This window comes from Peromyscus californicus, unplaced genomic scaffold (genome assembly GCF_007827085.1).
Source record: "Peromyscus californicus insignis strain IS unplaced genomic scaffold, ASM782708v3 Scaffold_8__1_contigs__length_139910024, whole genome shotgun sequence".
Classification (NCBI taxonomy): Eukaryota; Metazoa; Chordata; class Mammalia; order Rodentia; family Cricetidae; genus Peromyscus; species Peromyscus californicus.
This window is the reverse complement of record NW_026294606.1, coordinates 61,215,277-61,235,543: the sequence shown is the minus strand read 5'-3', so window position 1 is coordinate 61,235,543 and position 20,267 is coordinate 61,215,277. Positions and strand designations below refer to the sequence as shown.

Below are 20,267 nucleotides of genomic sequence, written 5' to 3'. Positions count from 1 at the left end.
TATCAAACCAATATCTCATGATTTGACTTAAGGTCCACTCCACAAGATGGAACCCTTACCTAACACTATTTGGATGGCCAAGAATCAGAGACTAGAGAGCTCAGGGACCTAAGGTAAAACCAAATGCTACTATTCTAAAAGAAAAAATGTAGCCATAAAATAACTCCTAATGACATTTTGCTATACTCAGCCATCATCAGAGAAGCTTCCTCCAGCAGTGGATGTGAAAAAATGCAGAGACATTATGTAGAGAGTAAGAGACCTTGAAGAATCAGTCCTAAAACTCATGTCTCCATCAAATCCCAACCCCTAGCCTCAGAGAACCCAGGGAAAGAGGAGGCAGGAATAATGTAAGAGTTAAAGAGGAAGGAGTACATAAAGAAAAAAAGGCCCTCTATATAAATATGATCAAAGCTCATGTGAACTCACAAAGACTAAGCTGCATGCGTAAGGACTGGCCTGGTTTTGCTCCAGTTCCTTTGTGTATATATTATGGCTTTAGTGTTTTTATGGGATTCTTGACTGCAGGAAAGAGAAGGTCTCTGATTATTTTGCCTTCTCTTGGGCTCTTTTCCTTCTTTTTGATTGTCTTGTCCAATTTGATGTGTTAGTTGTGTTGTATCTGACTATTATATATGATGTAATATTATTATCTCTTTGCCTGTTTGTTTTTTTTTTTAATGACAGGCAGAAAGGGAGTGGATCTGGATGGGAGGGCAGGTGTGAAGTAACTAGGTGGAGTAGAGAGAGGGGAAACCACAATTAGGATATATTATATGAGGGAAATCTACCTTAATTAAAAGGGAAAATAATTTTAAAAAATTAGAAAGCTACTCAATTTATTTCCCTCTCCATTCCCCATTGGGGCATGCTCTGAGAATGCTACTTTATCAGGGTGCAGCACTATGACCATAAGTTAGAACAGCTTACAGAATTAAATCAGACCTAGAAAGACAAACACCATACTTTCTTTATTTGTAGATATTAGATTTTATAAAGATATAAGAAATCATGAAAAAATATGTATGTCATGATAGTAGAAGCAAAGCTGTCTAGGGCAATAAATGTGCACTGGCAGGAGGGGAGGGAAAGAAAAGTAATAGTGGGGGAGTAGGGGAAAGCTTGGTCCAATTATATTATATTCCTGTACAAAAATATCTTTATGCAATCCAGTACCATGTATAATTAATATACACTAATACTGAATAAATACAATATACCTACATAATTCATAGACAGGGAAGACTGGCTCAATATAAATTTCCTATGTATTTTCAAGGAACTAAAGAAAGATTATTCATAACTCTGTACTTGCAATAATCCTAATCTGGAAATGACTATAATTTCCTTCAACAGTAGAATCCAACTTGAAATATAGTCACGCAGTGGAAGCCTATAAAATACTAAGGGTAAATGAAATATTCCTACAGAAAATCATGGAGGAGCAGTTGGAGAGATGGCTCTGTGAGTAAAGTGCTTGCCACACAAGCATGAAGACCTGAGTTCAGTTCCTACCAACACTTGGGTAGGGCCATTGTGCACCTGTAATATCTGAACTGCCAGAATATATATATATATATATATATATATATATATATATATATATATATATATATATATATATATATAAATTTAATTTATATACATATAATTAAAACAACAAAAATCTTCCTAATAAACAATTCTTTCTTTTTAGAAGTTTCATGGGACAGCAGCATTTGGAGAACTCTAGAACAGGATGAAGAAGAGGAGGACATTTAAAGGCTAGTTCTGGTCTCTATCATGATCAGCAGATAACTATAGAATTATGTTCTGGGTATGAAAGTTAATCAAGATGCTTACTTAGGATCTATGATTATTTTTGCCTATATATAATATTCCCTAGCAAATGTTTAAAATTAAATTATTCATCTGAAATCACCACCACAGGGCCAGTATAAAATGAATGAGCAAGCTTTTAGTCAACAGTAAATTAAGTAATTCACCAGATGAATGATCAGAGTTGAGTGAGGGTAGTCATATTCAGAGTCTGAGAGATGCCACTATGATTAGTAAGGCTAAAGTGAGTAGAAAGGGTCCTGATGTTCAACCTAAATAATTGTGGCTCCTCTGCTTTGAACCCTTCTTGCCACCTTCTCTTTGGGGAGTAAGAACAATGAGGCTGTTCTTTATTGAGATGGAACACTAGAACTCAAAACCTATACAAAGAAGTCAAAATGCTAACTGATAGGAGAACATGAAAAGAAGTAAAATTTGATTTTCTGTTTAGTTGTATTTCTGCTTTATTTTTAGCTTTTTAATTGACTACCATTTCTAGAAAAGTTTTTTGTGCCTATAAAAAGAGCTGAACAGAAAGTGCAGAGGTCTCATTCACTCTCTGTGAGCCTCACAAACACTATAAACATGAGAGGATGTTTCTCACATTATCATCTTGGCATCTGACCCAGTTCCTGGAGGCAAATCTAATGAAAGTGTGGGGACTTCTCTGGAGTTGACCCATAGGATTTTTTAATGCACCAAACTACTCCACGTTCAGTCCTTATCAACTGGTCAATTTCCCAGTGTTTCCCCATGAGGGTCACAGCAGCTTCTGACTCCAGAGAACTGTGGATCCTCTACTCACTAGCTTTTCTATAATGAATCTGAAAAGTTGTTGATTTTTCAGTCAGCTGTTCATGTTTTAGATGTGAGAAGTGAGTGACAAGTTCCAAACACTTTTACATGCCAAATTGGAACCTGGAAACAACTGGTTTTTAAATTATGCAACCATACCTTTATCTTCCCTAATAAAAACTCTTAAAAATTATGTAACCATGGACACAATACAAATATGCAGAGTTATATACATATATAAATAGGTATATGCAAAGAGTTTTTTAAAAACCAGCACCAATGTGATAAAATTTAGGAATAAGCAAATTTTAATATCTCTCAGCTTTGGAAACCAAAAATCAAATGCATCTTGTAGTAAAGCCCACATGGCAAATGTTTCTTTGAATCTCATTCTAAATATTTATCCATGTCTAAATCTGATTTAACTCTTTGAGTGACAACTAAATATTTTTATATATAAATATTAATATGGCTAGTTGTAGCCTTTGCTCTTTGAAATGCTTAGACACTAGCTTCTACGTGCCTCTACAGATGCTATACCATCCCTCTACAGAGACATAATCAGATATGTCTTGTTTAAATCAGTTCCCTTAGCCAATAATAAAAGTCAGGTGCTTTTTGCCCAAAACCTATGTCATTGGTCAGATTTTTTTTTTTTATCATGCAACAGTACAACCTTCTTCCACTTCCATCAAGTCTCTGTGGTTTTAGAAAGTGCAAAGGGATTACTCCTTTCTCCTTATTACCCAGAAGAATGGCCCCAGAAAATGTCTTCATTTTGATCATTTGAGGCAATTCTGCCCATTTTTTGTTTGTGCTATTAATAAATATCTCAAGGAACCTTTTGCCATTTTATACAAACAGTTTGTGTTGTGCAGTGAGAGCAAAGGGCTTTTTATAACTGGTTATACTGCTGATGACTTTGAGCAAATAAATTAACACAATCAACCCAACTGACTTGTTTGACAGGAATGCAGTACAATGTTCCAGTGCAGGAGTTGACCCACATGACTCCATTCTCTAAATTTGGGAAATAGTCAGTGTTTTGATGCTAATAGACCTTAAGAAGGAGCATTTTATTTTTTCTGTATGTCACAAGAAATTTTCACAGGTTTGTTCTCTATCATCTATTAAGATAGAAGTCTCTTTAAAAATAGGATTAGTAGAAAAATGATCTGTAACAATATTTAATCAGTGTATGGGATGTTACAGGAAATTACTAGCTAATTATTTTCTATTGCTATGACCAAGTGGTATGTCAGACTTGGAATGTCAATTTTAGCATGTGTGTAGGTGTCTAAACAGATGTATAACATTCATGCTTTTGTCAATAAGGATCAGCATATGACAAAATTGTCACAAGATCTATATTTAACTGACTAAGCTTTATTTACTTCACTCTAAATTCTTCTCACATAGGAGAAAATCAATTATCACAAAGTCCAAAAATAAAAGAGCAAACAAATTTTGTTTTTATTCATTAGGAAAAGCTAGACCAGAATATGATTTTTTTCTTATTGTCACATTTCTTCATAGATTAAAAATAAATAAGATCATATAATACAAGAAAAATACGGTGATAGTTTTTTTTTAATTTATCAGGTTTAGTGCAGATTGTGAGATCTTCAAAGGTAGAGATTCCATTTAATTCATTTTGTAACCTCTGCTTAATCTAGATACAGCAGATAAACAATTACCAGTGTGTTCTTGATAACATGTTAGTGCACTTCTGGCGTTGGAGGACCAACACTGCAACACTGAATTATGATGTCCCATTTACATGTAGCAGCCAGATGAATGGATCATGTCTAAATTTAGCTTGGTATGGTTTATTTTAACTTCTCCAACCTTTCTTACACCAGCACTTTCTTCTGTTTGAGAGACCAAGTGAATGTGGTTGAAGACACTGAGTTCAGATGAGACAGGACTTAAGCCCTAGCCCCATCTCTTACCTTCTGTGTGCCCCTGGAATATTGCTGACTATTGCTGTATACTTCTTTCCTACACATGAAGCTATAATTATTAAAGATTATGTATTTGATGGCAGTTGTGAGTGAGGGGATGACAGCATTGCAGCCATCATAGAGAAGGGTCAGACAGGAGGCAGCAGGCCCTTGGACATTTCTGGAATTAGTGATTTCTCCCCTGCCCATTTTTGTATACACGAGTTTCATTATACATCAGTTTATCAGTTTTATTTTCTCACAGAATCATTCTTATTCAATAATTCTATGTGGCTTCTATTTACTTATTTTCTTATATTTTCCTATATTCTTCTTATACTGGGTTACATTTGTTTTTCTTTTTCACTAATGAAAGCTGGCAGCTTGGATCTTTGATTTAGGATCTTTTCTCATGTGACTAAGAAGCCTTCAGCCATTCTGGTAAGTACTGCCTCTGTTGTGATCCTCTAATATAGATGCATTCTATTCTTTTCTGTTAAATATGTATATTTCCCTTTACACTTCCTTTCTTTTAAACTATATAATACACAATACATTTTATTTGGTTTTAACTACTTGAGGAATTTCAAAGTATTTCTCTGTCACAGATTTCAGTTTATTGTGGCTGTAACATATGTAGGAGTGAATGACTTCAGATTACTTTAGAATAGGTTTTTTTTTTTAACATTGAGTCTTTAATGATATGACCTTTCTATATAAATGCTATTCTATTTTGTAAAAGTTCTATGGCCATGTTTAAATTATCTGTAGCTACTTATTTGTCTAATATTCTAAACTTTCATTCTATTTCATTAGTTGAGGGCATTTCTCTGGTGTTCTGTGAGTTTCCTGATTTTACTGCCTACTTATTAATCATTGAGAGATTTTTATAGTATGTGTTTGTATTCCTCTGTGTGTGGTGTGTTCATGTATGCATATATATGAGTGTGTGTATGAATGTGTATGAATTCGTGTGTGTGTGTGTGTGTGTGTGTGTGTGTGTGTGTGTGTGTGTGTGTGTATTTGTGTATCTGTGTTCTTGGGTGTGATAGTGTGTACATACACATATTCATCTGCGTGCTCCTGAATTTGGAGGTCAGAATTCCATATCGAATCTTTTTCATAATCACTCTCTACTTTTTATCATATAATTTTTATTAATAAAATGCTTACTGATAATTTTAAACGTGAGTATGATGCATTCTAACGCTCCATCTATATTTTATTTCTTTCACCCCTCCCAATCTCATTGCATTCATGGAGTTTTGTTTTGTTTTGGGACCCACTGAGTTTAACTGTAGTTCTCATGTAATATTGGGTTTGGAACCATCTATTAGATCCTAGTAGGCTCACCAGTGGGTATATAACTGGAATTATTACTCCTCATCTTGCAGATTCTATCAGTATCCAAAAGTTTCACAGAAAGGAATAGAATCCACAGCCTGTCACCCACCCCCATGATTGTCTGATGACAGGTCCAGGCTTTCTCAGGTCCCATTCTGGTTTCCAGTGGATGTGTAATGCTAGAAGATGGCATTTCTTGGTCTTGTTGCTTGTCTTTCAGTTCTTACTTTTCACAGTGTTCCCTGGGCTTTGCATTAAGTGGTATAAATGTATCCATTTGTGCAATGGTGGCCTGACTCTTATGGAGATAAACAACAGTTCTATGATGGGAGTTTGAAAACTGCTTCACAGGATAGCACCTATACCTGGGATGGTAGACACAGTTAAAAACAGGTCTCTGAAAAATGTGTAGATCCTAGAGAGGAAGTAGCTGTTATTGTTTAGTTAAAAGATGGCATCAAACTACCATCTAAACACTTATGTTTATACCCATAGGTAAATATACTCTCAGAGAAGTCTCCCTTTGCACTGAACAGCAGTGGATGCAGGGACTAGTAGCTTCAAGGTGCCAGAATAAATGATGGTAAAAGGCTTAGCCTTAAAAAGTATGTTTATTCTACATTATTATTATTATTATTTTGAGACAGAGTCTCTCACTGAACCTGTTGCTCACTGATTTGGCTAGACTGGCGGGTCAGCAAGCCCCAGGAATCCTCCTGACTGTCTCCCAGTGTTGTAATTACAGAGATATCCCTCTTAGCCTGTAACGCGAATCTTAAAGGGTCTTATTAATAAAAACATGGGAGCTAGATATTGGGGTAAATGCTGAAAGATCAGAAAAACAGAACAAGTCACATCCAACCTCATCTTGCCAATTCCTCAGCTGATCTTGTTTCCTCAGACTGAAAGTCTCTGAATCCTCATCCAAATGGAGCTGAACTGCTGCTAAAAGCTAAAAGCTTAACAAGACTCTTGTTCCTGGTCCCCACGCCTTATATACCTTTCTGCTTCCTGCCATCACTTCCTGGGATTAAGGCATGTGTCACCTTGCCTGGCTGTTTCCAGTGTAGCTTTGAACTCACGGAGATTCAGACGGATCTCTGCCTCCTGAATTCTAGGATTAAAGGCGTGTGCTACCACTGCCTAAACCTATGTTTAATATAGTGGCTTTTCTGTTCTCTGACCCCCAGATAAATTTATTGGGGTGCACAATACATCACCCACATTAGCGGGACTTTTTAACATAGGTTCTGGGGACCAGACTTAGGTATTCATGATGAAGTCATAATCACTTTGCTGACTGAGCTATCTCTACATTCCCGAGAAAGACATTTTGTAGTTACCAACAACATTATTAAGAATTTGTCTATTTCTCCTGAAGTTCTATCATTTTCTTCTTTAAATGGTGAAAGCTCTGTTATTAAGTGTACAGAAACCAAGAATTATCATGCTTCTTGATGAATTGTTTCCAGGGTTTGTGAAATGCCTTCTTTATGCTACTGGCAATGCTTTGGCTCTGTTTCCTACTTTTTCTGACACTAATACTGCTTTTCCACTTTTATTTTAATTAGTACTAGCATCATGTGTTTCCTTTTGTCCTTTTACTTTAAAATTTTCTGAATTTTTATGTTTGTAATGATTCTCATAGAAAGGATATAGTTGTAATTTATAAGATTAAAACTATGATCCATGAATTTCTCCATTTCAATTGGTATGTCATTAACACTTTTTACTGCCAGTACAACTTACCATAAGTCTATCATCTTGTCATATGTTTGATATTTATGTATCAATTCTTAGAATTGTATTTCCTTGTTTTCTGATATCAGATTTAATTTGCTATAATATTGAGAAATTTTGTGCCTAATCTTCATGAGATTTGTCAGTTTTTTTCCTTATACCTTTATCTTGTTTCAGGACAAGACTGAGATCAGCTAATATTATACAATAACTTAGGAATAATTCCCTTTGTTTCTATTTTATGTAATAACTTATTATAATTTATAAAAAATTCTTCCTTAAACACTTTACAGAATTCCTTAGTAGATGTATCTAGGCTTGCTGCTTTCCTTTTGTAAAGTTACTCATAACTGATTCACTCTTAGAAATGAAGACCTACTGATATTTCTTTTTTTGTGAGTTTGACAGACTATGTCTTTCAAAGAATTGATCAGGGGGCTGGAGAGATGTCACAGAAGTTAAGAGCAGTTGCTGGTCTTCTAGTGGACCAGCGTATAGTTCTCAGGACCACATCAAGCAGCTCACAACCACTTGTAACTCTAGTCCAGAAAATCTGATGCCACTTCTGGCTTGTGCAGGTACCTCTGCACACAGCACACACACACACACACACACACACACACACACACACACACACACACACACGCATGCACGTGTGCCCGCACACACACACATAAAAAATTTAAAAAACTAAAAAATGTTGCAAACTTTATCTGTTGTCAATGTGTGGGTAGAGACTTGACCACAACATTCACCTATTGTTTTAATGCCCACGCCAGTACTGATGGCTTTTTATGATGCTAGAAATTTCTGTCTTCTTTTGAGTTTCCTTCTTTTTCCCATATAAAAGTTATTTATTTTCTGTGCTTTCTGTGAACTTGAATTCGATCTTATTGTTTCTGTGCTAGATACCTTCCAGTTTACTGCTTTCCACACTAACTTTTCATTTCATTTCTTCTGTTCACTTTGGATTTATTTTCACCTCCTTGCATGGTCTCCTAAAATGTAGAAGCTTTGATTATTGATTTGAGAGTCTATATTGTTGATTTCTTTCCTAACACAGTTAAGTCAATCATGCAATTTTCCTTGTACATTACGTAAATTTGACATGTTTCATTTTCAATTCAATTTAGTTCAAAATATTTTAGAATTTCTCTTGAGATTTGTTCCTGGTTTGTGTGTTATGTACTATTTAATTTCCAAATATTTTGGAATTCTTGGTTGCATTTCCCTTGTCGACTTTCAGCTAAATTCCACTGTGATTTGGGAGACTCCCTCCATGATTCCAGTTTCTTAAACTTGGTATGGTGTATTTTGCCTCATAATATTGGGTCTATTTTGGCTCAATGAAAGCTTGAGAAAAATGAGTATTCTGCTAATAGGTGAAGTGTTCCCCAAATGTCAATTATCTCTGGGTGATTTATGGTGCTGTTGAGCTCTACTGTGTTCTTACTAATTTTCTGTGTGCTGCATTTGTCAAACATTGAAAGCCAGTGAGGTCTCCGATACAATTGTGGGTTCATCTATGTTTTCTTAAAGTTGCATCAGTTTTCGCCTTACATATTTTGATACTGTTGTTAGACATGTTCACATCACAGAGTGTTCAGTTAGTTAGTGAGCTGAATTCTTTCTCATTGTTTAATGTCTATACTTGCCATGCTCATTGCCTTTGTCCTGAGTGAGCTTTATCTGAAACTAAGATAGATATGCCAGGCTTCTATGAATTACCATAGCATGGTGTATTTTTCTCCATCCTTTCCTATTTACAGTTTCTTTCAAAAAAAATATTTGTCTTAGTGCTTTGAGAATTTTGTTTTTTACCACATCTTCCCTCTTCCCTATCTACCCAACTTTGCATATATTTTCTTAACCTATCAAGCACAATTTTTGCTGTTCAAATATTCTCATATGTGTGACCGTCCACTGTTGCTTGGTGGGCTTACCACAGTCTACCCTCAGGGAAAACTGACTGCCTCTCTCCAAGCAGCTATCACATATCAATATTTCATAGGCAAGACATGGAGTCCCATGCCTAACTTCTGTTTCCATCCTGATATTTGATTTAGCTTAATCTTGCACAGGTCTTGAGTTCATACGGGCAGCCACCCTGCTGTGTCAATAAGAAATTTTTCCTGAACTTCAAAGTATGAAGACAAATTGAGAAGAATATTCTGTAAGACATAATAGGAGAAACATTAATTTGGCTAAAGTGCTCTGGTTCACCCATTCCCCTGTCCCAATTCATTCTAAGTTAATGTATAATAGAAGACATTCTAAATAGATAAAGTAGATTCGAACTGCAAAAGCAAAATATACTTTCTTGTAATCTTCTACAATCTCTGTCTCTTACACTCTTTCTGCCCCCTCTTCTCCAGTGAGGGAAGTAGCATATCTTTACAGTTAGAGATTATCAATTCTTTGTCTTTTATTCTCTGCATGTTGGACAGTTGTGGGTCTGTGTTAATCTCCATCTACTGCAAATAGAAACTTCTCTGATGAAGGTTTCCTTACACATATATAGTTATAACTTAGTGAGACATGTGTGGCTGCCTCTTCTGGAGCTTAACTCTCTCTCTGCATATGCCTTTGGTGGTGGCTTGAATAAGATGGCTTTTACAGTTTCTGCTGCTTGAACACTTTATCCCCAGTTCTTCATGTTTTGGAAGGAGTGTTGGGTGGTGTAATCTTGCTGGAAGACATATGTCAATGAGGGTGGGCTTGGAGAGTTTCAAGACTTGTGCCATTTCTAATTTGTTCTCTTTCTACCTCATGCTTGTGGTTCAAGATGTGACATCTCAGCTTGCTTCTCTGGCTCCCTTGCCTGCAGCTTGTTGCTATGCTTCTCTGCCATCCTGGACTCTTATCTCTCTGGAGCCATAAACCCAAACAAACCCTCGTTTTCATAAGTTGTCTTGGTCATGTTGTTTTATCACAGCAACAGAAAATTAATACACCGTCCCTAAGCAATCTCCACATATTTTGGCTTCCTAAATTTCCAATATTATCTCCCCAATAGTAGTACAGCGGACAGCCTTGTTGGGGTGGCTTGAATGAGCATTGTCCCCCTTAGGCTCCGCTGTCTGAACACTTAACCCTCAGTTAGTATCACTATTTGCAGAGGTCTAGGAGGTGTGGCCTTGCTGGAGGAAGAACGTCATTGGGACAGGCTTTGAAAGTTACAAAGATTCTCACCATTTTGAATTCTCTATATCTGCCTCCTGTCAGCTCTCAGCAGTTCCTGCCGCCATGCCCAGTGCTCGCTGCCCCACTTCCTCACCCTGATGGTGATGGAATCTTACTGCTCTGGAACTGTAAGCTCCAAATAAATCCTTTCTTCTGTAAGTTGTCTTGGTCATGTTGGTTTATCATAGCAATAGAAAAGTAAGTGATCCATGCTCCTAATCTCTCATGACTGAGCAACGTACTTGTAAATTTTGAGTGTTGATCATGACCAGTTAGAATAACTTCTTTTCATTTTGAATTTGCCAGCCAAATTTAATGTATGAGTCAATTTTTATGTACAGAGATCAATATAATTATGTGATTTATTCTGGTGATTTCTTAATTTTCAAACCTCCTTTAGTCCTTTGGTGAAGACTTCCTAGTTGTATATGTTCATATTGCTATTTGTATATTGTGTGCTTCTGATTTCAGGGTGTGTACCAGCATATCTGTGAGAATACATAGGAAATTATGGGCAGCAAAGGAATGTAAGTAATTAAGTCTACTTTAATTCAAATTATTTGAAATCTCTGAAATAACATATAAGGCTCAGAATGATTTTTCAAGTTCATTAGGTCTCATCCATTCACCTAACCATAGCCTAATGTGTTCACTACATCATGGGTATAATAATGAAATAGAAGATGGCGCTTGCTCACTAAGTTTTGATCCAATCAATGTAAAATGAACAGGTCAGAAGATGGAGCCTAACTAAAAAATACTATAGAGTGTTCAATCACTTTTCTTTGTGGTAGAATAATGGCACACAGCAAGATGATGAAGTTTTAAGCACTTAGCATGTAATGACATTATTGGGCTCACAAGAGTTTAAATACATATATACACCCACAGGTTTTCAAGAAGCAATTACTCATGGTGCTATGTTTTATACATAGCGACAGAAAAAGCCAAGTTTTCTTTTTTGATCTCTGTTTAATTTTTCTTTATTAACTCAGTATCCTAGGAGGTTTTGATTCCATTTGGATGACATTTAATAGTAGTATCTTTCTCAGTCCTTGACTAATTACTGGAAATGGTGGTAGAAGGAGGGGGTGGGAATTGTAAGTGAGGGGTTAGAACATCACAATTTGCATGGAATGGAATAGCTTTGTAATGAGGCCTGTTACATTTTTATGAGGCCTAATCTTTGACCTTGAGCTGAGCTCAAGAAGACATGAAGAAAATCAACCAAACTGAAGCATATTTAATGAATTAACAGACTCAAAAATATTCAATCAAAATCCTCTTTACAAAGCATGATTTAAAGGCTTTAAAAACAAAGACCTATGATGTCTACTAAAGCTTAATGAAGGTCCTTTTTTCAGTGAGTTCTATGTTCCCTGCTACCCAGTCTACCTTAATGAACCACCAAGTACTTCACTATGTCTAAGTCAGTAGTTACATATTGCCAGCAGAGGAGATCAAAGAGAGAGGTTAAAGTGTTTTTCCACAGTCACAAAGACAGATGAGATCCAAGTTCTGGCTAAAACAAAGATAAGTCTGTAAGAATAAACTTGCTAGAATAGTTTTTTTTTTTTTTTTGGTATAGAGTCCCATGTAGCCCATGCTAGCTTCAAACTCACTATGTAGCAGATGCTCTTGAACTCCTGACTTCACATACCTAGTGCTGAAATTACAGCTGCACACCCCCATTCTCAGTGTGTGTGATACTACAGATTAAACATGGTTTCTCAAACATTCTAGCAAATGAGCTACACTCCCAGTCTCTATTTCAATCACATAAAATCTTTAAAAAAATACTGTGTTTGATGTAAGCATTCCCCAAAGGGTTTGAAGAATTTCAACGATGGAAATGAATATAAATTTCTCTATTTCAAAAGTCCCTCCCAGGATTTTGTTTTTCTAATGCTGTATTTCTTGTAAGGTTAACACTGGGTTTGCACAATAGCAAATCCATGGCCCTCGTGATGCAATCATCTCCCTTTGTGCTGACTGTAGGTGTGCTCATGATATTTCCACTCTGCTCCTCAGTCTTTGAGGGTGAACTTACTGAGAATCTCCTTGCAATCTCATGCTCACCCTCCATTCTGAAATGAATCTTCTTCTGTCTCTGTTCACATTTTTATTAAAGAAACTTTTGGAAAGCTGCATACAGTTTTCTTACTCCTTTTATTCTTTTGCTTTCAAAAGAAGTTACTACAAACTCACATACTTCTATCACTCAGTTCCTGTAGTTTTTCACTTGGAATCAATGGACTTGAACCTACTTGCCTTCTACACAAATTTAAGTCCCCAGGGCTTACATTTAGTAAATTACTGTACTCATTTATTTGTTTCTGTGAACTGTTGTGTTTTATTCTCTAGTCTACCATTTGGTGGTTTTATATTTTTCTCTCAAATAACATTCAAATGCCTTTTTCTGTGTCCTCTGGTTAGTCACACAAAATCTTCTAAATTCCACTCCCCAAATAGTAAAGTCCTGAGTAGTTGCAAAGCTGAAAAGTAAGATCCTTTCCTCCCTGTGTTTTCTTGCTTAACATCAGACATTTAAAACATGAAAAAAAAACCATAGTTTTCCAAGTCTTTGTATATTAACTGATTCATTTAAACATTATTTATATGTGAGGATATGTATACAACAAATATTTCTGTCATCTCTCTGTGCTGTTCTGTTTCTTTAAAAAGTCTTGTGACTAAGAATGTAACTTAGTTTTCAGAGTGCATTCCTAGTCTGTACAAGGCCCTAAGATTGATCAACAGAAATTCAATTCTGCTACTTAGGTAGGCTTGGATATACTGTGCATAATATAATAAATTTGGTTCTTCTTAATTGATTCTTTTTGGAGCAATAGGAAGAGGCCAGGTACAATGAAGTTTACTGGAACATAGCAAACATAGACATCATTAACTTTTTCTTAGAATAAGGTGCTTTTTTAAAATGGGAAGTTAAAAGAAAAGCCACAGAAATAAATATAATCTTAGATATAACATAAGGGATAAAGAAATGAGCAAATGTATATAAGAATGGCAAACAGCAGCTTATATTTGATGTGGTGCTAACATTCGAGCTGCTTTGAAATGATAGCATGATTCTGACAGCCAGAGAATGCATGGAGCATGTGTGGCCAGCAGACAGTGACTGCAGTTCATTTAATTGGCATTATATGTAAAGTGCAGCATGGAAGGTAAGTTTGTAAAGGTGAGATGAAAGGAAAGCAGAAGGTGCCAGAAATGAGGGGAAAATCCTCCTCCTGTTCTTTGGCAAATAATAGCCGTGGAGTTTTAAATTATTTGAAAAACAGAAAATCCTTGTTTTATCTTTTTTTTCTCTTGGCATTTCAAAAATGGATGGAGGATTTCAAGCAGACAGGAGACTGGGAATGTCAGTACTTTAGCTCCAAGGGAAAATGGGAGCCAGCCTCTTTGATGCATTCCATCTTTGATAAGAATTGAATCAGAGATTCTTACACAAATGTGAAAGGTTCATCTGAAGGTGGCCCTGAGCCAGCAAAGGAGAAATCCCTAGAAATAGAAGCCCAAGGTTTGAATCTCTTATGCATTCCTTGAATTTAGCATACAGTGTCACTAGGAAAGAATTTGGAATTACAAGTATGTGCATATTCATATTCAATTCTATGAATTAAGATGTATTTGTGACTTACAATTTGTACTGTTTGAACTATGTACCACTGTAACTCTGTCACCACCTGGTGACAGATTGAGAAAATTTTAGCTTGTTTATGAGGCATTAATTTATAACATCATATGTAGAACCTCACAGCTTCATATGACAAGGAGGATGACATCTATAGAGAAGGCATTTTTGTTTCCAATGGTGCATGAGGGGAGATGAAACATAATTTTACATAGCATTCTGTCTGCAACATTGAATTTATTTTTCTATAGATAAATTCCCATCTGTTGCAGGTTAAGCGTCTCTAATCCAAAAAATTGAAATCCAAAACACTCTGAAATCTGAAACTTTTTTCAGTGACTTAATGTGCCAAAATTTCCAGACTTTAGAGCATTTCGGATTTGCAGATTATAGGTGCTCTCTTCAAGGTGGCCAGCAAGCAGAGGCAGAGAATGCGAGCACTCACGTTTCCTTCTATTGATTTCATCCAGGCTCCCATCTACGGGATGCTGTCATCTGCATTCAGTGTAAGGCTTCCTCTCTTAATTTAACCTCTATGGAAATGGAAATGCACACACACACACACACACACACACACACACACACACACACACACACACGCACAGAGGTTCTTCTCAATCCATCAAGTTCACAATCAAAAGTAATAAAGAAACCTACCTAAATTATTTCTTTGCTTCATAATACTGAATATTGTCATGCCTCAGTTTCTTGTAAATGTCTTTTCTTCTTTTGCATGTGTGCATGTGTGTGTGTGTGTGCATGTGTGTACATGTATGTATGTGTCTGCTGACTGTGTGTGTATTTGTTTACACGCACATTTGTTTGTTTGATTACATGTATGTGTGTGATGGTCAAAGAATAACTTTGGGTGTGGGTTCTCACCTTCCATCTTGCTTTTGATATGGTCTTTTTGTTTTTTTCTCTGTGTAAACCATGGTAGCTGGCTCATGAGTATCTAAGAATTCTCTTGTCTCTGCCTCCCATCGTCCTATGGGAATGATGGGATAAACACTTACATTGCATATCCAGCATTTATGCGCATTCTGGAAATTCAAACACAAGTCTTTATGCTTGTGTGACAAAAAATTTACTACTAGGCCTGAGCTCATAAACTTGTCTTTTTATTTTTCACTATAGAAATGTAAATTATTATAGGGTTTAAACCTTTTAATGCTAGATTTTACTTTTTTGATGACAGCATTAGTATTTTATATCAATTACCCATGTAGGCAAGATTCATTAAGCCCAAGAAGGAAGACAGGCAAGGAGGAGAATAAAGAAAATCAAATGAGATGGGTTCGTTTAGAGGGCATTTAATGATCAGATGAAAAGTGTTGACTTATCTATTTTTCAGAGCAAACCTAGGTTTGTGTAACAGGCAGACATAGAGGTGAGATAGACCCGACTCTTGTTTTTGATAGCTATTGCCTAGCACTAATTAGATTGTTCTGTTTTAATTGCTAACAAGTCTTTTGAAATTCTACATTATTTTTATGTGTATTAGTACTTGTGGCAGTGTCATAATTATAGCAGGAACCTCATAAATTTTCCACACCTGGTTTAAGGCCTATAAGAAGAAAATCCTTCTGAAAGAGAAGAGACACTATTGTCCTACTGTCTCACCCAACTGCTTTCGGATCAAAGGTTAATGGAACTAAGTTTCTACTGAAAAGACTAATATTGCAGAGTTGCTAGAAGTTCTCTCTTCATCCAATCTAAAAGATTTACACTGACTGATGCTGAGACTGGTGGAGGAAGACTTTGCATGCTTTGTTTCAAGACCTAACAGAAACAAGGGTTTAGATATCCATTCTAAAGCCATGGGCAGGTAAGTTCTATTTTCATGTTTCAAAACTATTGGAGCATATGTAAGTGCACATCCTTTGTGGGTGGGACCTTTTATTGGCATCAGTGAATACTGAAAAGCTACTACTACATCTTCAAGGAGGTAGTTCTGACAGTTAGCTTCAAGCTTCATCGGAGGAGGATTCTATTAGATATCTCTCTGGGACGATCCAGCCACATTTAACTTCATTCAGCATCTCCTGGCTTCTCAGCAGTGGAAGAGTGCAGAAGACAGGTGACTGGTATGTGTTATAGACTCAGTGTATGCAGGCACATGACATTTTTGAGAACAACTATGTATACCTAATAAATCTCCAGACTTTTAGAACATATCCCTTCTGATCTAAAGCCTTGATTTTTATTCTGGCATTTTAATTTTTGACAAAAACATTAAAAAATATTTCACGCTATGAAGGGAAGATACCTTTGTTTCAGACATAAATTTTCCTTTCATCAGAGTGCCCTTGCATGCCTGTCAGATGTACATTCAGGGTGTGACAGTCTTTGTTAAGTGCAATTCACTATGCCTTAAACCATTCCCTTGAAACAAAGTAGTTCATATTAAAGTCCAAAGAAAATTCAACCCTTAGTCTTTTAGAATCATTTTTCCAGAGCAATCTAAAACAGTCAAAATCAGCAATTTACCTTACAAAGCTCGTTTCTTAAAATTATTTGGAACATTAAGCTACAATGGGATCAAACCATCTCATGAAATAAGCAAGCAAAATGGGTGTTTTGAGCTGTGACTAGGTCCTTCTAGCATTGTTTAGAAGAATTACTGGCCAGGAAATGAAAACAAAGTGACAAGGGTAGAGGACAGAAATCTAAATCTTTCTAGCTAAAATGTCCTACTAAACTTCTGCGAAACTTGTCTTAATTCTCCCCTTACCTGGTCTTAGTACCCTTCAAAGAACTTGAGAAGCTACGCTGTCACAGCTTTTACAGCTTAAACAAGAGTGTGCCTTATCATAGGCCAGCACATTTCCTCTTTATACTTGATTCCAGGCTAAAAGACTTGTCAACATCAAGTGGCCTAGTCTATAATGTCTTTTTCCCACATACGGTACTTAAACACGGCTTGCCCTGTTTCTAGTCAGAATCAAGGGGGCAAAGTAAGTCCTATGGCCAAGCCTGCTGCCAATGATGCTGCGAATTATCTCCTGCAAGGAAGGCGTCACAAGTCCTATGGACACAGGCAGTAATGCGGATAGCACTTCCATCAGTGACTATAATGAGGAAAATTGGTCCTGGGTAGATGGCATAGAGGCCAAGAGTGCCTTTGTTCAAGCAGGAGGACCTGAGGATCATGGGAAAAGACAGGTTTGGTGTGCATCTGTGACCTCAGCCCTCGGGTATGAGAGGACTGCACGGAAACATGGGATCTACGGAGCACACAGCCCGCCAGGCTAGCCTCAAATCAGTGAGGTCCAGGTACAGTAAGAAACCCTGTCTCAAGTGAACAACGAAGTGAGTGACCGTGCAGTGCAGCTGGCATCCTCCTTTGGCCTCTGCAGTCGCACTCATTCCCACACTTGTGGGAGGGAGGCATCCCTGCACACAAACATGCATGTACACATCTACCCTCTATACACATACCCCTCTACACACAGAAAAAAAAACTAGGGAAAATAATTCAGCTTTATTCTCTTGATTGCAAAACTAAACAATAACAGACTCCAACAATAAATTGGTATTTGTCACAGGGGACATGAGACACCCCCACATATCTATTAGCACCAGTAAGTGGAAAGTATAATTAAGGCATGGTATTAGATCTTGGTCATATGACATTAAAAGCTGTGTGTTCAAAGTTGTCATTTTTATGAATAATCGTTCTTAGCATGTGCCATGAGAAAACAGACAGAAAATAATTCACAATGCTGAAGGACAGTGGTTTTTTTATTTAAAATTTTTTAAAATTCATTTTACATACCAAACACAGATTCCCCTCTCATCCCTCCTCCAGCTCTCCCCCATCATCCCCCCCCCCCACACACACCAACTCCCCAAATCCCCTCCTCCAGAAGGGTAAGGCCTCCCATGGGGAGTTAGCAAAGCCTGGTAAATTCAGCTGAGGAAGGACCAAGCCCCTCCCCCATGCATCAAGGCTGAGCAAGGCATCCCACCATAGGTAATAGGCTCCAAAAATCCAGCTTGTACATCAGGTATGGATTCTGATCCCACTGCCAGGGGCCTTTCAAACAGACCAAGCCACACAACTGTCTCTCATATGCAGAGGGCCTATTCTGGTCCCTTGCAGGTTTGCAGGTTTACCAGTGGTTATTCTTTTTTTTTTTGGTTTTTCGAGACAGGATTTCTCTGCATAGCTTTGCGCCTTTCCTGGAACTCACTCTGTAGCCCAGGCTGGCCTCGAACTCACGGAGATCTGCCTGGCTCTGCCTCCTGAGTGCTGGGATTAAAGGCGTGAGCCCCCATCGCCCAGCTGACAGTGGCTATTCTTAATATGTGGCCTAAAGTAGCTCAGGCTTGCCTGGAAATCATTAAATATTAGAGGATAACCTTCAACTGATATTCTAGCCTCCACATCCAGAGTGCTGGGATTATAGGCATGTGCTGCCACACCCAGTTTTAGGCAGTAACAGAGTACTCGAGATCAAGTCTAGTGTTTTCTTCGTGCCAGCTAAGCATTATTCTAAGTGAGTTATAGCTGGAGAGCCCTGAGCTGTAGGGTATTTTTTCTACTTTATTTATTCATTCACATTTTCACCACACACACACACACACACACACACACACATACACACACACACATACACACACACTTTAACTATCTTCTCCCCCATTATCCTCTCTTATTCATTTCTCTCTCCCACCAAATCCTTTCTTCTTCCTGACAGGTCCTCCTCTATCTTTATATTTTTCTGCTTTTTCATTATAGCCCCCTGCATTTAATAAGGGTTTTATGTTAAGGTTACTCTTGCTGTAATAAAACACCATGACCAAAAGGGGAGGAAAGCCAAGGCAGGAATCCAAACTGGGTTTGGATCTGGAAGCAAGAGGCCATGGAGGGATACTGCTTGCTGGCTTGTTCCTCATGGCTTGCTCACCCTGTTTTCTTATAGAACCCAAGACCATCATCCCAGTAGTGGACCAATCACAATGGGCTGGGTCCTCCAAAATCAATCACTAATAAATAAAATGTCCCACAGGCTTGCCCACAGCCTAGTTATGGAGGCATTTTTTGCAAGTGAGATCCCTTCCTTTCAGACTTTAACTTATGTCAAGTTGATGTAAAACCAGCCATCACAGGTTGCCCACATGAGCCTGGGTAGAAAGTAATTCTCCTGAGCAGAGCAGTGGGGTTTTTATTGACACCCTAGTATGTGCTAATCAAACCCAAGAGAATCCAAAGTCCATTGCCAACCTTGACTACCTCATTGAACTATCTCTTCTAGAAAGGAACATTTTAAAATGAAATTTTGGAGATTAATGTTAGTGGAAAATCTTTATTACAAAATCTACATATTACTTTCACTTCTCAATTACTGAAAAAGAAAAGAAGAAGAATTTATGAAGAAAGTTTTGTTCTTCTGTTGAGAATACACTGAGTATACAATGTAGAAAACCTGCTTCTTCTATCAATGTAGAAATGAAAGATTAATTTGTTTTAAAAATCTGATTATTAATTGCATTCTTTCCTCTGTGGAATGCAAAGCTTTTGAGAGAGCTTCAGGCATAGCCTTTTAGACCAACGGTCTATTATAAAGCATTAGCTTTATATTTTAATTTGAAACAATTGCAAGAAGCAAAGATATTTGAGGTAGAATCTTGAAAATCATAAATTACACAACATTTTGGAAAGAAAATGGACTTTCATAAAAACTAATTTATGAAACATAAAACAAGCCTCCATAAATAAGTACTAATTAAAACTTGAGGCATGTTTAATAAAAGTCCACTCCATTTATTAGGACTATATTATC

At 37.0% G+C, this 20,267-nt stretch overlaps 1 long non-coding RNA gene across 3 annotated transcripts in view; it reads left to right on the top strand.

The window, feature by feature from the left end:
* Positions 1–20,267, top strand: part of LOC128104020 (uncharacterized) — a 168,029-nt gene that overhangs the window by 48,608 nt on the left and 99,154 nt on the right. Inside the window, exons 4-7 of one of the 3 annotated variants that reach the window (XR_008215841.1) lie at positions 1,697–4,435; positions 4,933–4,997; positions 10,866–10,951; positions 11,295–11,350. This is a non-coding gene — a long non-coding RNA (uncharacterized LOC128104020). The remainder of the gene's footprint in view (positions 1–1,696; positions 4,436–4,932; positions 4,998–10,865; positions 10,952–11,294; positions 11,351–20,267) is intronic. The other 2 variants (XR_008215838.1, XR_008215840.1) reach the window with 2 other exon arrangements.